We start from the raw sequence: 27,401 nt of genomic DNA, 5'->3' as shown, positions 1-27,401 counted from the left end.
CATTCGGGGGGAATCTGGACTGTCAGGAAAAGAGAAAGCACACGGAGACTCAGGGGAGCTGCAGAAGGCAGAGGTCTGGAGGTGCGCGCACACAGAGAGGATTGACTGCTGAGTGCACGGGCGGCTGAGTGCATGGTTGGCTTTCTAAAGTGGGAGGGAGACACAAGATCCTGACTGTGCTGAACTACAGTTCTGGGCGAGTTTCTGGGAAACCAGACTCATTTGGGGAGAAACTGGACTGTCTGGCAGCAGGTGAAACAAAAGGGCGGCTTTCTCTCAGAGGTGCTTGCAGCGATTACCAAGGGACACTGAGACCCAGGGGACTCATAGGGCAGGGCTGATGGGAAGCCACGGCTGTCTGCTCCACCCTGAGACTCTGCCCCATTCAAGCTGAGCACAGAGGCTTTTGCAAGTCTTCTCCCATAAGGGTGTCTCCAGCACAGAAGTTCTCCCAGCATAGATACAGCTGATCCTCATAGCCAATTGGCCTGGAGGTCAATTCCTCCCAGTGATACCAACAACAATCAAGGCTGAACTACAAGACTGTGCACACAGTCCACAAAGGGGTGCACCAAGAATGTCCACCTCAGGTAACTGGGAGGCTGAACCACTGGGCCCTATAGGACACCTAGCACACAAAGACACTCTATCAACTCAGGGAAGCAGCCAAAATGCAGAGACAAAGAAACAGGTCACAAATGAAAAAAATAGAGGTAAGCAAATTACTGGATATAGAGTTCAAAACCACAGTTATAAGGTTTTTCAAGAATTTCCTAGAAAAGGCTGATAAATTTAGCGAGACCCTCAAGGATATAAAAAAGGACCAACTAGAAATTAAACATACACTGACTGAAATAAAAAATATTATACAGAGACCTAACAGCAGACTAGAGGACTGCAAGAATCAAGTCAAAGATTTGAAATACAAAGAAGCAAAAAACACTCAACTTGAAAAGCAAAAAGCAAAAAGAATCCAAAAATTTGAAGATAGTGTAAGAAGCCTCTGGGACAACCTCAAGCGTACCAACATCCAAATTATGGGGGTGCCAGAAGAAGAGAGAGAGCAAGATACTGAAAACCTATTTGAAGAAATAATGACAGAAAACTTCCCCCCACCTGGTGAAAGAAATAGACTTACAAGTCCAGGAAGCACACAGAACCCCAAACAAAAGGAATCCAAAGAGGACCACACCAAGACACATCATAATTAAAATGCCAAGAGCAAAAGACAAAGAGAGAATATTAAAAGCAGCAAGAGAAAAACAGTTAATTACCTACAAGGGAGCACCCATACGATTGTCAGCTGATTTCATAACAGAAACTATGCAGGCCAGATGGGAGTGGCAAGAAATATTCGAAGTGATGAATAGCAAGAACCTACAACCAAGATTATTCTACACAGCAAAGCTATCATTCAGAATTGAAGGTCAGATAAAGAGCTTCACAGATAAGAAAAAGCTAAAGGAGTTCATCACCACCAAACCAGAATTATATGAAATGCTGAAAGGTATTCTTTAAGAAGAGGAAGAAGAAGAAAAAGGTAAAGATAAAAATTATAAACAACAAATACATTTCTATCAACAAGTGAATCTAAAAATCAAGTGAATTAAAAATCTGATGAACAGAATAAACTGGTGAATATAATAGAGTCAGGGGCATAGAAAGGGAGTGGACTGACAATTCTCGAGGGGAAAGGGGTGTGGGGGGTGCGGGAAGAGACTGGACAAAAATCGTACACCTATGGATGAGGACAGTGCAGGGGGAGGTAAGGGCAGAGGGTGAGGTGGGAACCGGGTGGAGGGGAGCTATGGGGGGAAAAAAGAGGAACAATTGTAATAATCTGAACAATAAAGATTTATTAAATTAAAAAAAGAAAAAAGAAAAAAAAAGAATAAAGAGAAATTAAGCCATTTTCAGATGGATGAAACCAAGAGAATTTGTTGTCAGCAGAACTACTTTAAAATAATGACTGAAAGAAGTTTTCTAAATAGAAGGGAAATAATACAATAAGGTACCTTGAAATATCAGGAAGCAAAGACAATGGGAAAAAGTAAAAATATGGGTCAGTACAATTGATATTCATTTTTTTATTGGGTTTTCCAAAATATATTTGTTAGTGATCGATGTTTGATGTGGCTCTCAGTGTATGTGGAGGAAATATTTAAGACAATTACATTATGAATAGGAGAGAGCAAAGGGATTTAAAAGGAAGATTCGTATTGATAAAATATCGATACCAAAAGACTGTGAAAGTTATCTATATATAATGTAATACCTATAACAACTACTAAAAAACTATACATAAAGATATATTCAGAAACACTGTAGCTAAATCAAGATAGAATTCTAAAAAATGTCCAAATACAAATAAATAAAGAAAACCATTAAAATTATTCATGGACATTTAAGAAGATAGAAATTATTATTCTTTTTTTTTCTTTTTTTTATAATTATATATTGAGATATATATATATATATTTTATATATTTTATTGTTTTTTTACAGAGAGGAAGAGAGAGGGATAGAGAGTTAGAAACATCGATGATAGAGGAACATCGATCAGCTGCCTCTTGCACACCCCCTACTGGGGATGTGCCCGCAACCAAGGTACATGCCCTTGACCGGAATCGAACCTGGGACCTTTCAGTCCGCAGGCCGACGCTCTATCCACTGAGCCAAACCGGTTTCGGCAGAAGATAGAAATTATTTATGCATTACTGAAAATAATCAGTCTGTTATGTTGCTGTCTTCCTAAAATCCAGCTGAGGGGTGCTGCAGAGAGCCAGTGAGCGTTTTATCTGAAGTGGGAAAGATAGTAGGTAGGTGTGGAGTGAGGTCACTTGGGGACAGAGTATTGATTTATAAGGAGCTGTTGAGGTGAGGTGTTTAGTGAAGGCTGAGCATGGCCCTAAGCAGTGGAGAAATCAGATTAGGGAAATTAGGAGCTGGGAAAGGAGCACCAAAAAGAGATGTAAACAAGAGAATTTTGCTTATTTCATTTTATTTTATTTTTTTTTGTCCAGCATGAGCCCTTCATCTAACTTGGAATTCCTTCTTGTGTCTCCTTATTATCACACACATCTTCTACTCTCTGGGTTTAAAAATACATTACATTATATTACAGGCTAAATGGGTTATGGTGAGAGTATGCACTTGGATGTCATGAAAGGATTCATTTCTTTTTTATTTATTTGCTAAATAAATTTTAAGATCCAAACAACAGATTTGCACTTGTCTTTTGGGCCAGCCTTTTGTATTTGGGAATGGTTGGGTTCTGCTGAGATTGATGCTCAGCACTAATGTTCAAAAGATACTTTTCACATAAAGAGTCAATAGTTGCAGGGTTCTGTAATATATTAAAATAAAAGTCAAATCTTTGGAATCTAGGGTTGGGGTAAGGGCCAACCTTTTCACTAAATGAAGCAGACCCTTCTGTAGCCTAAATGTGAAGAGGAAATAGAGAAACATAAACACACCTGAGGCCAATTATTCTTTTAAAATTACATTGCTTACAAAGCATTTTTAGTGACAGAAAACATCTATAAAATTTTCTTTCTCTCTCTTTTTTTTTGTCCTTTCTTCCATGTCTCTCTTTATCCATTTCTTCTATGAGAAAAGAGGCAACATCATTCTTCCAATCTGCTGCTTTAGACCTTGGGTCCAGATTGCCTTTTTGTATAACTCAACAAGTACTGACTTGGACTCCATCTGTTAAAAAAGGACTGTGTACATATAGTATGTCTATTTTTGTTGAAATTCACTTATTTCCCAGCTATTGTTAATGATGACTGTCTAATAAATGCTATTATTTTTTTAAACCAAAATACATTTTCTGAATTACTTTTCATGTGACTGTGGTTCTATGTATCAGTATGATTTTTTTTTCAATTTCAAAGAAAATATTATTGTTATTTGTGGCCTTAGAGTCATTAACCCTCTCCCCCCACAATTTTTAGGTATATGGTTACTATGAAACTAAGTGAATTTCTTTAAAACATAAATGATCCTTCTGTCTTGAATATCTGAGAAGCCTAACTATGTAATTAGTCAGTTCTATGTCATTTCAGAATAGGAACCTTTCAAAATGAATAGAAGAGAGGAGTTTTCTTGACTAATGGGCATGTGAAATTTTGGTTTCTTTCAACATAGAGTCAACCCTGAAGAAGAAATTCCAGGGTATACCCTGGCATATACACTAACTCTTTTGGTAATAGTGCTTGATGGCTTTAGATTATGTTTGTGATTAAAAAAAGAAACAGGTTATTCAGCCATCATGCAGAACCAGACATTGTGAGAGGAGTTTGGTCTTGTTTGGCACGGAATTATCTGGAGATAAATTGTCCATAGTATTCCTCAGTATATTGTCTTCAAATGGTCTTGTGCACTCAGGCCAGTGTGAAGAAGTGATTGGGAAGATAATCAAGCATTTTAAATGGATACTTTGTATGTATATGTGGGACAAATAACTATTTTCATATACTTTGATAAAGTTCACTTAATTCACAATAAACAATCAATAAAAGACACTGTACTGTTGAACATAGTTGACTTTTCATGATGTTCAAGAGTATTAATATGGGGGAGGTCTATGGTAAGAGTGAGAGCTAGAATATGGAAATGCTAGGAGAACAGAACAGTTAAAGAATACAGTGAATTATCACATAACAGTGTTTTCACTTAAAAGACATTTATGCATTTTGAATTATCCTTTTAAAACATAAACTTTTATAAGGACACGTATGCTGATGATATTCTAATAACTCGTCAAAGTGGAAGAAATGGGTCAAGAAGGTTCTCTCTATGTACATTGCACAAAAGTCTACTCGTACTACATTTTGCATATGAAAGTATGGATTTGGTTTTGCTTATCAATGTGGAGTCAAGTCCTCTACAAATTACAAGGAGGGGCTCTTCTTTCGTCATTGCCAGCCATTGCAATCTACTTACAGCAATCTTTCCTCACCCAACTCCATCTAATAAGATGTCATGTTATGTGTATGATTTATGAATATGATTTGAGTACTTCCCAAATCAGATGGAGTGGAAAACAAGTGAATTCGTTAGATAGTGAAGACGAATTCATTTGCCTATGATACTGCTTTCTATCCAAAGTCTTGTATTTAAAATGTTGAAGTAAGTTCAGCAGGACTCTGACCTTCTCTCTGACCGTTTTCTCCCTGCTCAGGTGATTTGGGGTGAGCAGAGATGCACTGTGCTCCTGCCAACTCAGCAGCCACTCTGTGTGAGAGTTACAAACACAACCAGACATTCCTTTCTCTTCCTTGCATAGGACTAGGCATCCATTTAGTCTTTAAAAATAACCCATAATGTGATATTTGATTTTTTTTAACAATTCCAATATGTGATTAGTGAAAATGTAAATATACTTGGAGCAGGATTAACTTTTTAATTTTAAGTAAAAATAAAATTTGTTTTGCAGTCACTAGCATATACAAAGAAGTGGTTTGAACGAAGATATTTCTCTTGAGACTCAGTCAACAACCTGATAATAGATGTAAAATCAAACAAGCTGTTGGTGTGTTGGTGTATGTTTCATTTGAAATTATTAAAAAGTGGGGAAAGTCTGATTAAGTGATTAAAATGTGTCACCCTCCTTTAAGCATACATCATCTGCTCACAAAAGAAAATGTTACCCCATGAAAAGCATGGGCTTTAATAAATATTCAATTGTAATGTCCCATTTGATAGGAGTATCTCTCAACCATGGTCAGCATTTTAAAGCCTCCATTGGTAGCAGTATCACTTTGCTTCAGAAATGTAGCAAGTGAACTGCAATTGTCTAGCCAAAGTTGGAATCAGTTCAGTAGTACTATCCCCCATATTTATCCAATTGCAAGCAATGTCAAGAGGTGAGATGTTTGACGAAGGGAATATGATTTCTCATCTATGAAATGCTATTCTCATTTGTTCCTTTGGAGAATAGAGCTGTCAAAAAGATTTTAAAAAAGGATAAGCTGAAAAAGAAAATCTTTATCCAAAGAGGACCATAGAAATGTCTATTTAATCCAGGTTTTAAAAAAATTAAAATCTTGATGGAAAAATATCAACACATCATCCATTTTTAGTCAACCATATATAATAAAATGTATTTATTGGAGTGATCTCCGGGGATTCTGTGATGAACAAGTCTGTCTTGATCACTCTTTATGAGTGCAGTGGACTGAGAGCTTTTGGGTAGTCACATTTCACGAAAAACCATTGACTCCGACTTTCTTCCAGTCTTCCATGTACAGATTTAGTCCCCCAGTAGCCCTAGAGAATCTTCTAGCTCTCTTAGCTTTCCAGTTATCAGAGAGTTCTTTTGGATATGAGCTATCACAGGTAAAGTATTTTATTTTACAAAATTTGATGCTTCCAGGTGATGCTATATTGATGAATAGAAAAAAATAGGTGTGAAAATTTTATATAGGAAGTTAGCTCATTTAAGTTTCACAATTAGGCACAATCAAATGTACTTTGTGTGAGAGCTGTGATTAATATTCTTGGACATTGAAAAAACACAGTTTTAATATCTGATTAAAAATGGATTCAGCATTTGCATCCATTTGGAAAGGAGAGGCCTACCTAACTGTAGAAAACCATTTAAAAGACATTTTATTACTGATGTAAAAGACCACTTAGGCTAATGTTTATATTTCTGGAGTCATTTTTTGGGACTTGATTACAAATACTGATTTAACTAACAAATCAAACACATAGAATAGATTAGAATTATACTGCCAAGGGTTTTTTCTTTAATCATTTTCAATTAATAAAACAAAGCATTTAAAGTTTTATTATAATTCTTTGCTGCAGTTTTGAAGATAAGCTGTGCTAGCAATGATGGTTAAGCTTTCTAACTGTCCTCAAAAGAGAAACCCACAGCAATTTTATTTTGTAATTGTGTGTGTGTGTGTGTGTGTGTGTGTAGATGAGAGATGAGAGAGAGAGAGAGAGATAGAGAGTTTTGCCTTTTGAATAGCATTTTATTCTAGCAATCAGCACTGACAGAGTAAAACAAATCATAGCATGCCAAAGGAGGAAGAAATAGGTTCCCTATATTTATGAATAAGTAGTCCAATAACAGAACTACTGAATAATTAACAGAGATATTTTCTTATTGGTGTCTCTAGGACTGCTTAAGGGCTTTAGCTGTATATGCTATATAGCCTGGTGTCATCCCAATGCTGAGAACTTCTCCCTCATTTCCTGTAGCTACATAAACCATAAATTAATTATAGTTGAAAATATTAATAAAATAAAAGAATGGCATTAAATATTTTCTCCTGTGAGTAAGGTATACCCTCCTCAACAAATTTAATGATAGAATGAGTGCACTCAATGAGCTAGATCCTTCTAATGGATCATCCACTCCTGACAGAAAAGTGAGCACTTCTTATAAGTTGTGATAATATTTTTAGTTTATGAACAAGCCTTGTTTAAATAATGAAGCAGTGATTTAATGATTAACACAACTTCAAAAACACTTCCTTGTAGAGACTCTCTGTAAAGCAACATATTGGGCAAATAATCAAGCACACTGAAGATATGTTCTTCCTTCTCATTAGGAGAGTACCCTAGAAAATAAATACTGTAGGTGCATGTACTTATTCCCACTCTATATGCAACCCCCAATGGCTGCCTTTTTAAAAGTAATGCTTATCACAGCAGTGAATGCTGTATCAGCCTTATCATTGGGAAAGGCTTCCAGGAGAAGGCCTAAGACCTATATCTTATTGGTGGGGAAAGCATGGTATCAGGCCAATGAGGGTAAAGTGACTCTGCAGGTCATGGGGTTGGGGAGAATTGGAAACTCAAAGATGAATAAGTAATGCTCTGGTAGTGTTTGAGGGATTATATAAGAAGCATGGATCCCAGCTGTTCTGTGCTTTATTAAGAACAGACAAGAAGGAATAGACTGATCTTGAAGTAAGAATTGACAAAGGAGTTTCTTAAGTCTTGGAAACCCTTGTGAAAAAGGCTCTGTTCTTGTCCCTTTACTCATGCACACATGCTCAGCTGTTACTCTCAGTTGATGAAGACCTTCTGAGGCCCTTCACAGTTTTATAGACATTTGAAAACTAGATGAATTGTATTATGTGATTTTGAGAACAAAAAATTATGATAAACTGTTCTGCCTTTCCAAATCCAAGGTCTTATAGTCCTTTCAAACAGTAAGGATATGCATAGTATCCCAGGAAAGATGGATTCAGAAGTCTGTTACTTTCCTCTATTGTGAGCCAAATAGAGAGTTTATAGTTACTATGTAGACATCTGGTCATTTGCAATCAGGTTCAGCCATTCACTCACCCATTCTATTATTCATTTTCTTTTAAACATCTTAAAAACAATTTTAAATGGCTAACTGATAGAGTTTAACTAATTTCGGTTTAAAAAGAACTAAAAATTTCCAAGTTTATGTAGTTATAGATACCTATATATGTATTTTTAATAAATTAAGATTATTTTTCTCATTTGTACACAGCTCAGCTCTTTGTCTTAATAACTGTAGATTAGCCTGGAAAGGAATGGATGTACATTTAGGATTCTATTATATAGAGAGTTTTGTATTCTAATTTGTTAACATATTTTTAAAGCATTGTCTATTTCACCAAACTGACATTAAAAATAAGATTTTCACTTGGTGGATACTAATTAGTGCTTTTCTCCGTGTTAGAAATTAAACTGCTTTCATTTTTTACCACAATAATTAGTCCTTAGAATAAAAACTTAGGAGAGTTACTAAGCCAAAGGATAAGAAAAATTTTAATGTTTTTAATGCTGCCAGACTGCCATCAAGAAATTCCACCAAGAGTACATGAGAGTGTGTTTTTCATTGCACCTCTACCTGTATGGACCATTAGCAGAATTCAATGTCTGGAATAACATTAAATGGTTTCTGATTTGAATAAGACTGATGAAATTATCCATATGTAGACATGTTATCATGAGCATATGGAATTACCTACCAAGCTTTTAAATTTTAAATTAAATACTTTTTCCAAAAGTGCTTTTGTTTTCTTGCACTCACATTCATTAACTAATTTGACAAATATTAACTATGTATTTGAAAAGTTCCTACTACGTTCCATGCTGTAACCTCTATTAAAAGAATCAGTGGTTAAATTTCTAGCTGTTCAGATCACTATAATGACTTTCCTAGTTTACTGCAGCAACTTTGCTAGTGTTCTCCGTAGATCCAGTCTTTCTTCTTCACATTCACCACTGGAATGGTTAATTTTATGTGTCAACTTGACTTGGCTATGGGGTGCTCAGATATTTGGCCAAACATCATTCTGGTGTCTCTGTGAGGATATTTTTGGATGATATTAATGTTTAAATTGATAGACTGAGTAAATCAGATTGCTCTTCCTAATGTGCATGGGCCTTATCCAATCAGTTGAAGACCTGAATAGAGCACACAGGTCGACCCTCTCCTAAGTAAGAGAGAATTCCCCCTGCCTGACTGCTGTAAACTGGAACTACATCATTGGCTTTCCTGATTCTCAGGTCTTCAGGTCTGGACTAGAACTACATCACTGGCTTTGCAGCTGACAGAGTGTGGGACTTCTCACAATTCTGTAAGCCAGTTCCTTCTGTATGGAGCATTTGCCATGAATAGAGCTTTCAGGATTGGAAGATACCCCGGGTGAGTCAGTCAGTGAGTGGTGAGTGAATGTGAAGGCCTAAGACATTGCTGTACACTACTGTAGATTTTATAGACACTGTCATCCCACAATTGTTCTTCTTAGTTGCTTCCAATAGAGTCAGAAATAAAACATCAAAGCTGTCAATGCTGCTTCATAAACAGGGATGTGGGCTGGATTAATTGAAAATGTTGAGGAGAAACTGGCTAGGTAGTACACAGATCATCATGACAGTGACTGTCAGGAGGGAAGGAAGGGTGGCCTGAGGATCACTAGTAATAAGAAATCAAGGTGGAGAGAAAAAGGAATATCCGGGTATTGTCCTTGCAATGTGGTTTTGGCTGTTGCATGTTGGACTAGTGGTCAAATTAAGGAACTTGGATGGTATTTATATAAAAAAAGAGGGCATTTAACATGGGTGTAGAACTTAGGACTCAATATTTTGACCTTGGAAATTTGTTTTTGGTTCCATTGACCCTACTGGGTATAAAGGACTCTCTCTGGCATTGAATTGATTGAAGAAATAAGACTTAGCTATGTTTTAAATCATTATAGTATTTTCAAAGTATAGGGACAGGCTCCATACCATCACAGAAAGCATTTATTAAAGTGGCAGTGGCACTTAATACTTGTTAAGGTAGCTCCTTTGGACCTATGTCCTTGTACAAAACCTTAGGACCTCAACACAAAATTTACAGCAATGTACTCTGAAGACCATCAAGCTAGATCGGGGAGGGTTGTAGTGCCCTCTGAATACAGAGTGCTGAAGACAGGCTCCTCTGTGCTGGAACAGGTCAGTGTCTGACTGATTGGGATGTAATCTGTACACTCAAAATTGAGGTGTTGGAAGTGAGAGGGTATCTATTGCAAAGCCCCACAGATATTGCTCCCATCAAAGAAAAAAATTCCTCCTCAGCTACATATCTTTTAATTCAGTACAGGAAATTTAGCTTCCTTATAATCTTATGAATCACTATTGTATATGCAGTCCATCATTGACAGAAAAGTCATTATCTGGTTTATGACTAATTATACCAGTATGTATCTCCTATTGGTTCTGTTTCTTTGGAGAACCCTGACTAATACAACTATTGTAGCTAGAGTGATCTCTGAAAAAGTCTAATAATTCTGCTTTCCCCCTTGAAATCACTTAGTGAATTCCCATTGCCTTGCAATAGCCTCAAATTCCTTAACATGGTTCCTTTATGATTTAACTCCTCCTGTCTATTCTCACTTCTTTACATCTCCCTCATTTACTATACTCTAACCGTTTTGTAACAGTACTATTTCCTTGAACACTCGTGCCTTATCACCTCTCAGGGCCACCTCTCGTGCTGTTCCAGCTTCTTAGTCATATGCTCATTGTCTTTGCTTAGCTTAGACCTAATGTCTTCCAGGCATCTTTTTAAATCCCTCAGTTAAGGTGTCTCAGCTGCTTTCCCCATGTTAGCACTTATTGTATACTATAGTTACCTGTTTTCTTATCTGACTTTCCAATTGTCATTGGATGTTTCTGTCATTTTTTTTTTTACTCTGGAACCCAGTTTCTAACACAGTATCTGACATAATCCAGGCTCTTAATAGACACTTGTTGAATAAATGAATGGAAGCATTTCATGAGATGTTAGCGTTTTCTTTATTTGCTATATGAAATCATTGAGGTTGAAAATGCATTACTTTTTACTTGATAAACCAGGTAACTCTTTTTCTTTCTTTCTTTTTTGAAATTTCTTTATTGATTAAGGTATTACATATGTGTCCTTATTCTCCCATTACCCCAACCCCCCCATTCATGCCCTTACCCTCTGTGGTCTGTGTCCATTGATTTGGCCTATATGCATGCATATAAGTCCTTTGGTTGATCTCTCCCCCTTACCCCCACTGTCCCCTACCTTCTCTGAGGTTTGACGTTCTGATCAATATTTCTCTGTCTCTGGATCTGTTTTTGTTCATCAGTTTATGTTGTTCATTATATTCCAGGTAACTCTTTTAACAGATTGAGTCATACCATTGACACTGCTCACAACATTAATAAATGTAATTCCAAAAAATTAGCCCCATCGAGTAGGTGGATTTTACACACAGTGATATAGCACATTTTGCCCTACCAGCGATTCCTTTCCTATAACCATGACCTTTATCAGTGATTCTCAACTGGGACAATTTTACCCCTCCCCACTCCCACCCCCAGCGGACATTTGATAATATCTGGAGACATTTTGTCGTGGCTTGGGGCTGAAGGTGTTGTTTGTCTCTAGGGCGTAAGAGGCCAGGGATGCTGCTAAACATTCAATATTTCACAGTGCAGTCACTGCCGCAAGGATTCATCAGGCCCAACATGTCTATAAGACCATGGGTAGGAGACCCTATTCTATGTAAATGCAGAGACAGTTTATGAAGGGCAAGTTTTCCCATGTGATGGTTATGATGTAATCGCTTGATACCTGTGGTCTTTTCTGGTTGTTATTATTTGACCATTGGAGGAAAAACAAAGGAAGAGAACCAGACAGCCAAATGATACTCTGTATTACTGCCTGGGAGCTGTTTTGGTGCTGTATTTTAACTCATTAACATTTAAAAATTGTTATGCAGCAGAAAATAATTATGTCCTTTTAACTGTTGAAACAGAATCCATTTTTCCAAGCATACTTTTTTTTAAGGGCATATTGCTAAAACACCAACTGTTTTACAAGCACAGTAATCACATTGCTGTTGAGTTTACTGTGTTTTGTTAGGACACACTTTATACTGTGGAAAATGCATTTTAACGTAATTCTTCTGGGCACAGTTATGGAAAAGAACAAAGGTTTGCTTTATTTTTGTAAATGAGCAATTAGCTGCATAGTGACCCCCTCTGGCAGGTAAAAGGTGCAGAGGTTTCTCCAGGTAATTCCTGGAAAGTTCAGTATTGGAGTCTTTGACCTTCACTTCAAGGAATGAGGAAGCTAACAAGAGAAAGTGGGAAATGGAGAAAATTTAAGAGGCTCTGAAGACTTTAATTTCTTTCAAGAGAATAATTTATTCTTTTTGTAATCAGTAGACTTATTGTGGCCCTTCATTTTCCACTGTATGGCACTGGTTCTGGACCGGATTTCATGCACCAACATATCCACGTGTGGAATTTCAGGGGTTTTCTGAATTACTGGAAATGTATTCAAGAATGGTATGTGTGCAAATTTAATAATTTTTCTGATAAGGGGTGGTTGCAGTTTTATCAGAATTCCAAAAGCATTGTGCCTTGAAAAAGTTTGGAAATTAACCCATCCTACTATAATGGAATTTTGACATTTGTGTGGCTTTAGGAGAAGGTGGAGAATGTTTACAGGGAGCTGCTTACTCACTAACGGGGTCTACAGTCACTTCCCGGTTTGGAGACCTGGTGTGGGATGCCTGACATGTATGATTTGCTTTATTCTTTTCCTTCTATTACTACACTATGGGCTCAGAGAGTCATAATCTCTACACTGATAGATGACTTTCAGAGTGTACTTCTCTGATTTACCAAAGGTGAGTTTCAACTCTCTAGATTCACCCAACCCAGCCTTCCTCTGATTTTTCAGCCTTGAAAGTTATTTCATTTAAATGAACCCAGTCTTTTTTATATGAGATGTAAAGCAGTTTGGGGGTAAGTATAAGGAAAGTTTGAAAATAAGGAAAAAGAGAAGTGGAGCTCCATGTGTTCTTTCTACAGGAGGGAATTCTGCTCTTGATGACAGTGATGGCCTCAGGCTCATTTATATGCTCCTTAAAGGGTAAACCTGGTCTCCTTGCAGCATCACGTGGCCTCAGATGCACCACCGTCTCCACACATCATCAGCCGGTGTGTGGAACGGATCGGGAGGCCAACGGTTGCTCCTGCAGTTTACTTTGAAAACATGGAAATTTGCTTTCTCTGATGTCAAAATTACGCAATAGCCAGACCTGTACTAATCCTCAACTTCCCTTTCTTTAGAAGTTGCCAATCTACTCTCGTACTGTTTGAACAGTCAGGTTCTCTGGACAGCTTGCAGTGAGGGTGGGGCAAGGCAGAGGGCCTGCTGTGTTATTAATATAATATTGTCCTACCCTCGACATTTCTGAGCTCTTGAGAAGGATTATGTGATTTACATTTGTGTAGTCACAATTCAGTGAGGGCTCCTAGACTCACAAGTAGGTAAACTCCCATCATCAGACAAGAAAAGGTGGCAAACTTACTTTAAAACAAGCTGACTATGGGAAGGCCCCAAATAAGCATATTTTGAAATGGATGCATTCTACAATGAGTTATATTCATTGTGGGTTGGAAGTACTTATTAAGAATTATTTTCTTAGTATTAGCTCCTGACTGCAAATCATAGATTTATAATGCTTGATATGTGCTGAGATGGAAAAATATAAGTATTAAATGATAGTGCTAGTCCTATCTAATAAAGAGGGAATATGCTAATTGACCATCACTCCATCACAAAGATGGATGCACCCACAGCTGAGGCCAAGTTTCCATAAGGAGCCTTAACAAGCAATCAGCAGGGACCTGAAGCTATGCCCTCCCCCGCCCCCATGAGGCTTGACAGGGGATCTCAGGCCATGCCCCCCACCCAGCAGGGCTTGACAGGGGACCTCAAGGTGTACTTCCCGTCTTGGTGCTGGGCTAGGGGACCTCAGGCTGCTCCCCCGGCCCCAGCGCCAGGCCAGGGGACCTCAGGCCATGCCCCTCACCCCAGCACTGGGCCAGGGGACCTGAGGATGTGCCCCCCTGCCTGGCTGGGCTTGACAGGGGACTTCAGGCCATGCCCCCCACCCAGGCACCAGGCCAGGGGACCTCAGACTGCATCCCCCGCCCAGCGTGGTTTGACAGGGGATCTCAGGCCATGCCCCCAGCCCCAGAACTGGGCCAGGGGACCTGAGGTTTCGCCCCCATCCAGCAGGGCTTGACAAGGGTGGGACTGGCCGGGTCTGGATCTAGCCCAATGGGGGGAGGGGCGGCCGGGTCTGGGTCTCACGTGATTTTGAGGTGCATGTGGGTGGGTGCGGACTTGACTCTGGATCCCATGGTGAGCCCCAGACTCTGACAGTAGAAGGTTTTCATATACATTTTACTAATGTAAAGGTTTTCATATACATTTTACTAATGTAAAGGTTTTCATATACATTTCATATACATTTTCTTTAATCTCTGACACTTCTATTATAGAGAAAGGGCAAATAGCAATATTAAATTATTTCCTCTAATTAATCCCCTTTTAATGTGCACAAATTTTGTGCACCGGGTCACTAGTATAGTACTATATTTTCCTCAGTACTTTATTAAGGAGTTTCTCTGAGAATATTAGAAAATCAAGTATATATTATACAATGGTCTAACCTGAAACTGAGAGTTAAGTGTAGGTCATCAGCATGAGAACTTGGATATAATTTTTCTTTATAATTTAAATATCTTTAAGAAAATCTTAATTTAAAAAAATGTTTTAATTGATTTTTAGAGAGGAAGGAAGGGAGAGGGAGAGAGATATCAACATCAATGAGATATCAATCAGCTGCTTCCTGCACTTTCCCTACAGGGGATCGAGCCTGCAACCAGGGCACGTGCCCTGATGGGGAATTGACCCATGACCTCCTGGTGCACAAGGCAATGATGCTCAATCTACTTGGCCACACCTGTTGGGCTTAAATTTCTTTTTACTTAAAAGGGCCATGGCTCAGAATACTTTATGGCTCATATAAAGTATGAGAAGACTTCTGTGTGTAAAGGGACTTTAGCTTAAGAAAACATTGGAGCTCTGGAGAAAATGCAGTCCAACCTTTGCAGTTGAGGAAGCACTTAGAAACAAAGGTTGTAGCTGCAACAGCTTCAGGAAACAGGTATGAAGGCTCCACATCCCCCTGGTTGTTCCACTGGGCATCACACCAAGTTGGTTAAACAAACACAATGGAAGCCACACCAAATTATCTACTTATGGTCAGAACAACCCTTTTGACGTATAATTTACATCAATGAAATTAGTATACCAATAGCATTAACATAATAGAATTGCAGCAATAGTAATAGTACTCACAGTCATATTCTTTTATTATTCTTCTATTATTATTATTATTTTAAAGAGGAAGGGAGAAGGAAAGAGAGAGAGAAACATCGATGTGAGAGAAAGAGACATCAATCGGTTGCCTCCTGCATGCACCCTTATTGAGGATCCATCCCGAAACCTGGGTATATGCCCTGACAGGGAATCAAACCTTTGCCATTTTAATGCACAATTTAGTTTAAAAATAACACAATTTCCCTGGCTGGTGTACCTTAATTGACACTCAACCAATTGAGACACACCAGCCAGGGAAATTGTGTTATTCTTAAACTAAAACAACCTCAGGAAAACCTTTTTGAAATCTTCTATTTTTTAATGTTTTAATCCCAACAAATTCTCTAAATACTTACTGAGTACTCATTATATGTACAGGCTACATAGACCACATTAGTATATGGAATTTGCTCTCTCACAACTTATGAAAGTAATTGGGGAGACAAACATATACCATGAAAAGCTAAATAAAGAAGCATTTTAGAGTACTATTTAATATAGCAGTTCTTAAAACAATAATGCAAGAAATGTGACAAAGTAAAGCATGTTTAATTGCTATGGAAATTCAGGGAATGGAGAGAGAGAGCTTCCGGCTATAATGGAGATTTCATTGGCATGAGGAGGTAGGACTGTGAATTCTCAATAGGTGAAGTAGAAAAGAGTTGCCTTTCTATTCTAGAATGACCTGTGCAAATGACATTGTAAGGTGTGGTTGAGGACAATGAAGAAAGGAGTGCAATTATGGTAAAAAATTTTGTGAGGCGAATTCAGCAATGGTAGGTTGGATTCTGACTATAGAAGATCTTGAGTGACAAGCAAAGGACTCTGCAGTGTGGCTTCTCTTCAATTCTCAAGATTATTCAAATTTCCTATGCCTACTGGTATACTTTAGGTGACCTTATATATTTCAATGTCTCATTTTGGTATTGGAATGTAGGCCCAGAGAAAGAATAAAAACCACTAAGTTACATGAAGTTAGTATTCCATGTTAGCAAGGAACAACGACAAAATTACTTTTTCCAAATCTGAAACACTCGATAGCATACCCTGCTCAGGAATGAGCTAACTATGGGTATACTGTTCTCCAGCAATCATTGTCTAAACACACTACTCCATTCACCGAAGACTCTTGTGTACACAGTGCTGGTTGAGGTGTTTGTTTTATCTCACAGTTAACTGCACATTGCGCCCGCTATCAATCACCAGTCATAGGTGTGGTCTTTAATTGCATTTAAAGGTCTTCTGAAAGTGACTTATAAATATAATTTCCCTCCTTTTTTTCCACAAGTGAAAGCTCTTGCTTAGAGCTAGAAGAAGATATTGATTATGGACAATTACATTCCTTTTTAGACTTGCTTCATAATTTGAAGGAGTCAAGAATAGTTGGTATTGTTCAGGATTACAATTGCATTTGTAAGAGCTTGTAATATATCTCCTTAAAGTAGGAGAGCATTATGCTAAGCCAAATAAGCCAGTCAGAGAAAGATAAATATCACATGATCTCACTCATTTGTGGAATATAATGAACAACATAAACTGATGAACAAAAACAGATTCAGAGACTGAAAAGCATTGATCAGATCGTCAAACCTCAGAAGGAAGGTAGGAAAGGGTGGGGGTAAGGAGGGGAGATCAACCAAAGGACTTGTATGTATGCATATAAGCCTAACCAATGGACAGAGACACCAGGGGGGTGAGGGCATGAATGGGGGTGGGAGTGGGGGGCAATAAGGGGATAAAGACACATGCAATACCTTAATCAATAAAGAAAAAAAAGAAAAGAAATAAGCCAGTCAGGGAAAGACAAGTATCGCATGATCTCACTTATATGTGGAATCTAATGAACAAAATAAACTGATAAACAAAATAGATCCAGAGACAAGGATGCATGGAACAGAATGATAGATCTCAGAGGGAAGAGGGGAGATAAGAAATTAACTAAAGAATTTGTATGCATATATGCATAACTCATGGACACAGACAATAATGTGGTGAAGGCCTGGCAGTGGGGAAGAGAGTGGGATAGAGTGGGTCAATGGGAGACATCTGTAATACTTTCAACAATAAAGATAAATTTAAAAAAATGGAAGGCAACTGATGTTTTCCTGATCTCATTACTTAGTCACTAAGTCTTAGTGTCTGATTTTTCAAAAACAAGAAAGTACTCCTAAGGATTACCATCTGGTGACTATAATGTTGCTTCCAAGCAAAAGTCTAGAATGACTCATTTCTTCATAGTTTTGTGTGGTTAGAACCGTGGTCGGCAAACTGCGGCTCTTTGGCCCCTTGAGTGTGGCTCTTCCACAAAATACCATGGCTTGGGTGAGTCTATTTTGAAGAAGTGGTGTTAGAAGAAGTTTAAGTTTAAAAAATTTGGCTTTCAAAAGAAATTTCAGTCATTGTACTGTTGATATTTGGCTCTGTTGACTAATGAGTTTGCCGACCACTGGGTTAGAAGATGAACCCTTGATTGTTTTCAGCTAATTTACTAGAAACAATTTATCTAAGATCAACCTTGCAGCCTTTGTTCCTTTCTTCATATCATTTTCTGCAATTTATGTAATTAACAAATATTAATGTCAAACTCCATACCAGGCACAATACAAAGATGTATATATATCTGTGAGAGAGGCCTGTCACCTGTCCTCATAGGGATTTTGTTTCAGGAGGATCAATGCACCCAAACAAAACCAAAAACAAACAATAAGCACATCCTATACAAGTAAACACACAACAACATAAAAGAATGTAAAAATGCCAATATAGCTATGAAGGAACCAAAAAAGGAATAAGTAGAAGGTTGATAGAGACCCATAAGAGTAGGAGCTCAAGATCATTTACATATTAAAAATTATATATTATCTAGCTTCCTTGTTAGGATGAACTGGTTTGTGGTAACAAATGGTCTCAAAATGTCTTAGATTCAACACAGTATATCTTTATATCTAGTTCTGGTAGTGGTACTGGGTAGTGTTCAGCAGGCAGGGTCGCTCTTCTCTACGCAGTCATCCAAGGACCTGGGTTCATACAATATTCTAGCTCTGACATCCGCTACAGTACAGTTCCTCAACATTGACACTATTGACAGCGTTTGGTGGGTGGGGGGTGGGGTGGAGGGTGGTTATCCTGTGCACTCTAGGAAGCTTAGCAGCATCCCTGGCCTTCAATCACTAGAAGGCAGCAGCAGCACTCCCTCCCTCCTCCTGCCCAATAAAAATGTCTCCAACCATTGTTTGATGTCCCCAGGAGGGCAAAATATATCCACTGCTCTAGGGCCTCATTGCCATTTGCATTTAGCAGGTAGAGGGTGAAAGACAGCACAGAACAGGCATACCCATTCTTTCTAGCTCAAATCCAGAAATAGGAGGTATGCTGCCTTTCATTCATTTCGGTGGAGAGACCTAAGTCCTGTAACCACATTCACTTCGAGTGGGGCTGGAAACATAATCTAATCACGTATCCAGGTGTATTCTCGTTATTATAAAAGGAAAAACTAAAAACAGATTTTGGTGTGCTACTAGGGACATCTGCCACGTTTCAATGAAGTAAAAGCTATAATTTTCCCATTACTTGGGAATCTATGAACTTTCACTGTTAGCTTGTTATACTTCTGGAATATTTGTATTCCACTTAGTGGAAAAACAGCCTTGTCCTTGGGTCAGCCTCTGCTTCTGTTTTATTCTTAGTGTTAGTGAACAGACACTGGTAGGCTATATAGGTCTAGTGAAAATCACCACAATCCTGAGGAAGCTCTAAAAAATGTGTAATGATTCTCACATTGATTCAAATTTTACCTTGAATATGTATACTTTGAAAGGTATGTGGAGAGATTGCTTCTCAGCCTGTTGGCTAAGATTGTGTGTAGTATCTATTCTTACCAGCTTAATAAAGGTATGTGGTGAAAATAATGCTAGCCTAGAGGAAAACAATAAAAATCATTACAAGGAAAGGAAATAAACTCTCCAAAGGTTTGAGAGTGAAAAGATGTTTGGCTATTTAGCTAGTAAGAAGTTTCATTTTTAATATTTTCTTTTTTATATGTTTTTATTGATTTCAGAGAGAGAGAGAGAGAGAGAGAGAGAGAGAGAGAGAGAGAGATTAGCTGCCTACAGGGGATTTGAGCCCAAAACCCATGCATGTACCTTGAACAGGAATCGAACTGGTGACCTTTTGGGGCTGTGTTGAGCCACACTTCCCAGGTGGTTTTATTTTTTAAAAGTAAAGATGTAAATTATTCCCACTTTATAAATATACTTATAAAACCAAATATTAGTGTGGATAATTTTTGATTAAATTTGAAAGAATTTAATTATTGTGCTAATAAAACACTAGAGTGGATCGTCTCTGAGAAGAAGGAGGAAGAGGGGAGGAGAATTAAGAGGATGAGGAAGAGGAGGAGGAGGAAAGAAGGAAAAGGGAGGAGAGAGGAGAGGAGAGGTCTCTTCTTGATGGTATGTTTAACTATCCATGGATGTAGGACTGAGTCAGATCATTCTTCAACATTCCTTTCTACCTTCCTAGTGTGAATATGGCACACAAATGGTGACTTGGAACTGTTATACTATTATCTCCATTCCGAACCTTGTAATAATTCCAGGAGTAGATTTCTTTTGAGAAAAGAGATGTTGGAGATGTTTTTTGAGAAAAGAGATGTTGGAGAGCCCTGATTATCCTGGGGATTTAGATAGTTTCTGTGCTTTCCAATTAGGTTTCCTGGAGATAAATTTTTCTTCAAGAAATTCCAGTTAGTGACCATGGTGGGGGAAGTAGAGAGATTAAAGGTAATGGTGATGGAGGGAGATTTGTCTTTGGGTGTTGAACACACAATACAATATACAGATGATATATTATAGAATTAGACACCTGAAACCTATATAATTTTATTCACCAATGTAATTTCAATAAATCAATAAAAATAAAAAAAATTCCAGCCAAGATTTCATTTCTTGTATGTTAATGAAATATTGTCTTACTATTTTCATCAGATAGATTATAAGACACACTCTTAACTAAACATTTGGTGTCTTTTTAATATTAACTATTTGAATTCTGGCTAAAGTGATTTTATTGTACATAGCCAGAGAAAGATTTAATACCACACACATAAAACATGTGCCAGGACTTCAAAATCCACCTCAATTCCATGTTTCACTTAGAATGTTCTCCTTGGCAATTTGCTTGTTCTACTTCCTAAATCTTTCATCTGGAACTAAGGTTCTTACTAAGAAACTGTGCCAGAGACCCACCATTGGAAAACATCCCTCTCTAGGGCGTAACTTGGCACTTAGACTCATGCAGAGCAACAGGATGTGACAATTTAGGCCAAGAAAACAATGGTATGTATTGTACTAAATGGAGTTAGACATGATAGAAGCAATTTGAAGGGGCCAAATGTGATTTGCCAAGGCTCTTGTTATCTAAGGAGTCAGCATTGATTTTCCTGATACTCTGGTAGCAGGATTAATGAAAGTAAGAAATGAAGACTTAAATTTTTTCTTTACTTTAAATGTAGCAACTGGTTAGCATCTTTAATTTCTTAAATTGTAGAAGAACAAGTTAGTACATAGTTGCAGATCATAAATTTCAGTGGGTGGGTTAACTTTTTATCCAGGATATCAGTTACCCAATTATTTTGAAAGCCAATTAGGATCTTAAATAAAGGAAGGAATCACATGGGGGTGAAGGGGGATACCTTCCTAATGGTGGGAAGACATAGCGATATGAAAGTGCAATTGATTGTTTATACTATTCCTGTCTCCACAGGGCATGCTCCAAACTTCTCACTATTGCAGCTCTCCAGCCTACAACTTATGGTTCTCCAGCTCTGCTTTCTCTGCAGATTCCTTCAGACATTCCGCCTCAACCTCAGTTTTACACTCTTGAAATGCATCTTATTCTTTCCCCACTCATTCTTGGTTGTGAGAAATAAGTGTTCATCCCTCCCTCCTTTATTTTTGTCCTCAATGCCATGTTTAGTGTATCTGCCAGGCACTGGCATCTTTAACTTTTGTTTCAATGGACTTCACTCAGCTTACAGGATGGGATGTGGAAGATTCCCCCCAAATCTTTTAAGCAAACTGTTTTAAGCTACTTTGCCTTTTGTTCTCATGCCCTTCTTGAAGTCTGCAACCCCCAGGACCTCATCATTCAACAATTCCTTAGTCTTTTGCAAATAAAGTTTTATATGATACAATTCTAGGTTTTCATTCACCTGTGAACCATCCTACTTTATTCATTCTCTGCCTCTAACCTTCTAAAAGTAGAAGGTTTCCAAGGGGCAGTCCTTGGTCATCATCAGTCTGCCTACTTCTCCATATTGGCAATATTAGGCACACTCAACTCTTACTTCCAAGTGGATAATGAGTAATGCTATTGCCATACACTTTATGTTTTATTGGAGATTCTGCTTTATATTGTCACCTGCCTGCTGCAAGTCTCTAAGTGCAGCATTTTCCAAACAAAAATGTGATTTTTCCTCTAACCATCTCCCCAAACCTCCTCACATTCCTGACTCCCTTAGTTCCAATATGCAATCACTTGTGATGTTCTCGAGTTTACTTTCACTGCCTCTCTCCCATCACCCTTTCCACCTTTCTTGGTGCATTCTTTTTTTTTTTTTTAGGTTTTTTTTTTTTCAATTTTTTTAATTAAGGTATTATATGTGTACATATCTTACCATTGCCACCCCCCACCCCACTCCCATATATGCCCTCACCCCCCAGAGTTTTGCATCCGTTGGTTATGCTTATATGCATGCATACAAGTCCTTTGATTGATCTCTTATCTCCCCCACCTCTCCCTAACTTTCCCCCTGTAATTTGACAGTCTGTTTGATGCTTTACTGTCTCTGTATCTGTCTTTTTGTTCAAGTTTATAATGTTCTTTATTATCCATAAATGAGTGAGATCATGTGGTATTTTTCTTTCATTGACTGGCTTATTTCACTTAACATAATGTTCTCCAATTCCATCCAGGTTGCTGCAAATGATGAGAATTCCTTCTTTTTTTATGGCAGCGTAGTATTCCATTGTGTAGATGTACCACAGTTTTCTGATCCAGTCATCTGCTGACGGGCACCTAGGCTGTTTCCAAATCTTAGCTATGGTGAATTGTGCTGCTATGAACATAGGGGTGCATATATCCTTTCTGATTGGTGTTTCTAGTTTCTTCAGATATATTCCCAGGAGTGGGATTACTGGGTCAAATGGGAGTTCCATTTTCAGTTTTTTGAGGAAACTCCATACTGTTCTCCACAGTGGCTGCACCAGTCTGCATTCCCACCAGCAGTGCACGAGGGTTCCTTTTTCTCCGCATCCTCGCCAACACTTGTCGTTTGTTGATTTGTTGATGATAGCCATTCTGACAGGTGTGAGATGGTACCGCATTGTTGTTTTGATTTGCATCTCTCGGATAATTAGTGATGTTGAGCATGTTTTCATGTGTCTCTTGGCGGTCTTGGTGCATTCTTAATGAAAATTGATGCTATTTCACTGTTTTCTAAATGATCTTCCTGCCTTCTACATGTGTGTGTGTGTGTGTGTGTGTGTGTGTGTGTGTGTGTGTGTGTGTGTGGTTATAGAGCCAAATTTATTGTCATACCAGTAAATGAGCTTGACAATGTGATCACTGAGGGCAATGCTGGCTCAGGCATCAGAGACAGAGGAATAAGTGTCACTGTTAAACTCACAGGAGACAACCTGGTCCTCTATGTAGACCAGCATGTCCTTCAAAGGGCCCTCTAAAGCCTGACTTCACACCTTCTTGAGGTCACTCTATATGCTTGCTGTCTCCAGAATACATGTTAGACCCAGGACAGGCATGTTGGGAGTAGAGACAGAGAAGACTAGTCCAGTGACATTCCCATTCAGCTCAGGAATGACCTTGTTCTATATTCTTTTTCTTTCAATTTACTTTTTCACTCTTATCAAATTAGATTTCTATATCATTGTTTCAATGGACATTTACTACACACTGAGTTTCCTTTGCTACACACTGAGTATAATTGAAAACTTCTTAGCTTGCCATTGAAGTTGTCCTTTTTTTTTTTTTTTTTTTTGCTACAGTGGGAGAGAATAATACTTCCTAAGTGTCCTTAGGAGATTAACTGACCCACCATGAAATCAGGAAAACATTCGAGTTGACCGGGACGATTTGTTCTCCTTGCTCATGTGGAGTGCTTGTTATAATTCTCCTGTGAAATACTTTATAAAACCTCTGGTTATAGATTTTATTTGCAATTGATGTCAGTTTGGTAGGGATCTTCAGTGTTTATAAGATTAGATGGATAAGTCTTCTTACTGTTTGTCATCAATTTGCCATAGAAACTATTTAAATTCCTTTCAAAGTCTAAAACCAAATATTCTTTCTTTTAGTTAGGATGGTTATCTGCATTTGAGATGAAAACCACAGCTGAGCTGAACATTGTCTTTCCAGGAGAATTAACAATGATGAAAGTAATAAATGATACTCAGATTATAATCAGATAATTTTTCTACCGGTTATAATGAATTATGATTTTGGTAACTGCCATATTGGCACTTAAAAATGCACTAACCCAAAGACTAGAACATGTTTATAGACACATACAATGTTCATTTCCAGTTTATTTCAAAACCAGGCACTTATAGAGGTCAATTAGAAAAGATAACACTCATTATTACTTCAATAGCTTTTGCACCCTCTTGCCCATCACATTTCCTAACCAGCCAACGTGGAAATGTAACCTGGAAAGGAATCCCTTTCTAAATAAATTATATGACGTACTTATTTCACTATGCTTTTTTTTGTAAATGGGACAGAATATTTGTCTCAAGCTGCCACTCCTTGAAAATGTACTTGTCCTAGACAAGGTTGTTGATGTCCCAGTTAGGAGTTCACATCCTGGGAGAGATTTACAGTTGAAGCTGAGGTGTATCTGATTCAGCCCTGAGGCAGAAAAACTGGATGAAGCAGTTTTTTCCCCTGCCCCTTTACAGAGGAGTGTGATTTGTGCAAGAACTTTGGCTGGGCAAATAGGGAAGTGTCAGCGCTAAATCAGCTGTACTCTAAGAGCACAGTGTGCCTGTGTTTCTCAACTCTGATACCCAAGGCCAGGAGCATTTTACTTCAAGTGGAATGCATACACAGAGCAAACATTCTCAAGGTCAGTAGGCGTATTCTTTGTTTTCCACGGCAAGAACCATTTTCCTGGTTCAGAAAGAGGCATAGTACTCATTCATGCTTCAGAACAGTAAACTCCATGAAAAAAATTGTTCAAAGAAGCACTCTTTTTGTTGTTGTTGAGAATATGTTGTGCAATCAGTATTTATGGGATAATCAAATGTAGCGGGGGTGAGGAGTGGCAGCTAGGTTTACCTTCCCGAGCAGTCTTTTTGTGGAATGGCCAGATTTCTGTGGCATAAGGCATTGAACGATTGAGACAAGTAATGCTACAATTCAAGCAATATTCCATGAATTTTCTTCAATTACAGCAGCAATAGGGTTGGAGACTGAGTTATTTTTCTTTTGGTGGAATAAGTAGTGGTTAAATAATTTTATATGTATATATAAAATTTTGCAGTTCACCAAAGCCTATTTTTGTGGAAACAAGATTGAGTAAGAGACCTGAATTGTCCAGATGTCTATTTTGGAACGAAGTGTAGATTTTCCTTTCCCTCTGCCTTATGCTATTAGAGACAGATTCACTGTTATAGAGGATTTTTTTTTTCTTTTTACATGCACAGGCTTAATAAATACCTCTGGGTTACCCTCCACTTCTCAGTAATAAATGCTGTCCTATTGTTTCCTTTCAGGTTGTGCCACTTTACATCTCTTACCTTTTTCCCCTTAGTTTTATGTAAATTGTGTGTGGATAATGGAATGAAGTGGTTTCCATGGAGCTGAACAAATATAGGTCAGAGTGTAAGGACCTCTTTCTCTCTGGAAGTACACAAGTGAATTTGCATACAATCTTAATTATTCAGTTTTATAAGTAGGACTGAAACCATGAACAAAGTTGAGCTTCTTGTGGGGTAGGCCTTCATGTTCCCTCATAAAATATGTATAAATAGATATAATAAAAGCTCAACCTACACCAAAACATTAGAACTTAGTAGAGAGAAAAACAAGATGGGAAGTCTATTTTTTTAAAATACAATTTTTATTAGCTACTAGCTGAATGACTTCTTGTTTTACTTTATGGTGCATCAGCTTTGAATCCCTAAATGCACTTTTCTTTCTAAGCCTCCTAGACATTTAGGCTAGCGCCTCATTTATTTATGCATTAATTAGCATAAATAAATACATACATACGTTTTGGATCCAGACAGACCTGGACTTCAGTCTGAGTTCTGCTCCACACTAGCATTCATTTAGGAAAGTTGGTGAACCTTGCTGAATGAAAATTTCCTCAAGGGTGAAGATGGGATGATCATACTATTTTACAAGGTTGATGTGATGCAGAAGGATACATATATAAACTACCTGATCCAGGGCCTGACACCTGATAGGTGCTATAGTGACCAGGAGAAGGTGACCTGTAGGCCTCCAGCTACAGGTAGCCGGACTAACCTAGAGCATTAGTGTCTGTGATCTGAAACCCACCAATGTGTTGGTAATGAGGCTGCTCCCAGCCAATAACTGGGTGCATCAGGGATACTAGGCAGGTTTATTCCTGGAAGACAAGTGCCTCCTCAGTGTGGTTACCTTGGCTTTAGGACACCTTAGTACCCTTCTCCTATAGAACACTTCAGGGCTGTCTAGGCGAGGACACTTCCACCAAACATTCTGTCCTTTTCTTTCACTTACATTGTGGTGTGTCCTGGCTCCCTCTTCCTGTTCTCTCACAGATATTTCCTCTAAAACATCCTGGTGTCTGTTTCTTGGAGAACCCACACTAATTCAGATGTTCATTAATGATAGTTTTTTTTTTTAAACTTTATTTTTTAAAATATATTTTTATTCATTTTAGAGAGGAAGGGAAAGGGAGAGAGAGATAGAAACATCAATGATGAGAGAGAACCATTGATCGGCTTCCTCCTGCACGCCCCACAATGGGGATCGAGCCCGCAACCTAGGTATGTACCCTTGGCCAGAATCGAACCTGGGACCCTTCAAACCTGGGACCCTTCAGTCCTGCAGGCCAACGCTCTATCCATTGATTGAGCCAAACCGGCTAGGGCAATGATAGTAGTTTTAAACATTATCTTTATTACCTATTATGTACAAAGCACTTTCTTGGGCTCAGTGCATGATGCAAAGCTGAATTAAGCATGTTTCATTATGTCAAAGAAGTGGGAGCACGCTACTGATGAGTGGTGTCCTAAGGCTAAAAGATATAAGATTGAAAACTTTTACCCCTTAGATAAGTGCCATAAAATTAATGATGGACAAAATAAAATGAAAGACACCTTTGAAAATAATGTCATTTAGAAGTGACACCAGTGCATTTCTAGTCTCCCAATATAAATTTGCTCTAGCATAATTCCTCGGGCAAACGTTTGTGAAGGAACTATACAATGAGGGATTTGCAATGCAGGCTTGATTTACTCTAAACTCTGCTATGTATTTTGGTAATCATAGTTCTTATTCAGAACTATGAGCAGGTTGGGAGTGGAAAGAGAAAAATGTGATAATTAAATAGCCTTCTCCCATTTATTGTGACCTTGGGTCCTCTGTAGGATCCTTTTATTTCTTATTTGTCAAGGCAGGTGTAGAGTAG

General features: G+C 38.2%; 1 pseudogene; it reads left to right on the top strand.

Moving 5' to 3' along the window:
- Positions 1–19,532: 19,532 nt before the first annotated feature.
- On the top strand, positions 19,533–19,666 carry LOC114230512 (U2 spliceosomal RNA; annotated as a pseudogene).
- Positions 19,667–27,401: the final 7,735 nt, after the last annotated feature.

This window comes from Eptesicus fuscus, chromosome 11 (assembly GCF_027574615.1).
Source record: "Eptesicus fuscus isolate TK198812 chromosome 11, DD_ASM_mEF_20220401, whole genome shotgun sequence".
Taxonomy (NCBI): domain Eukaryota; kingdom Metazoa; phylum Chordata; class Mammalia; order Chiroptera; family Vespertilionidae; genus Eptesicus; species Eptesicus fuscus.
The sequence above is the reverse complement of the archived record's forward strand: the minus strand, read 5'-3'. Positions and strand labels throughout refer to the sequence as shown.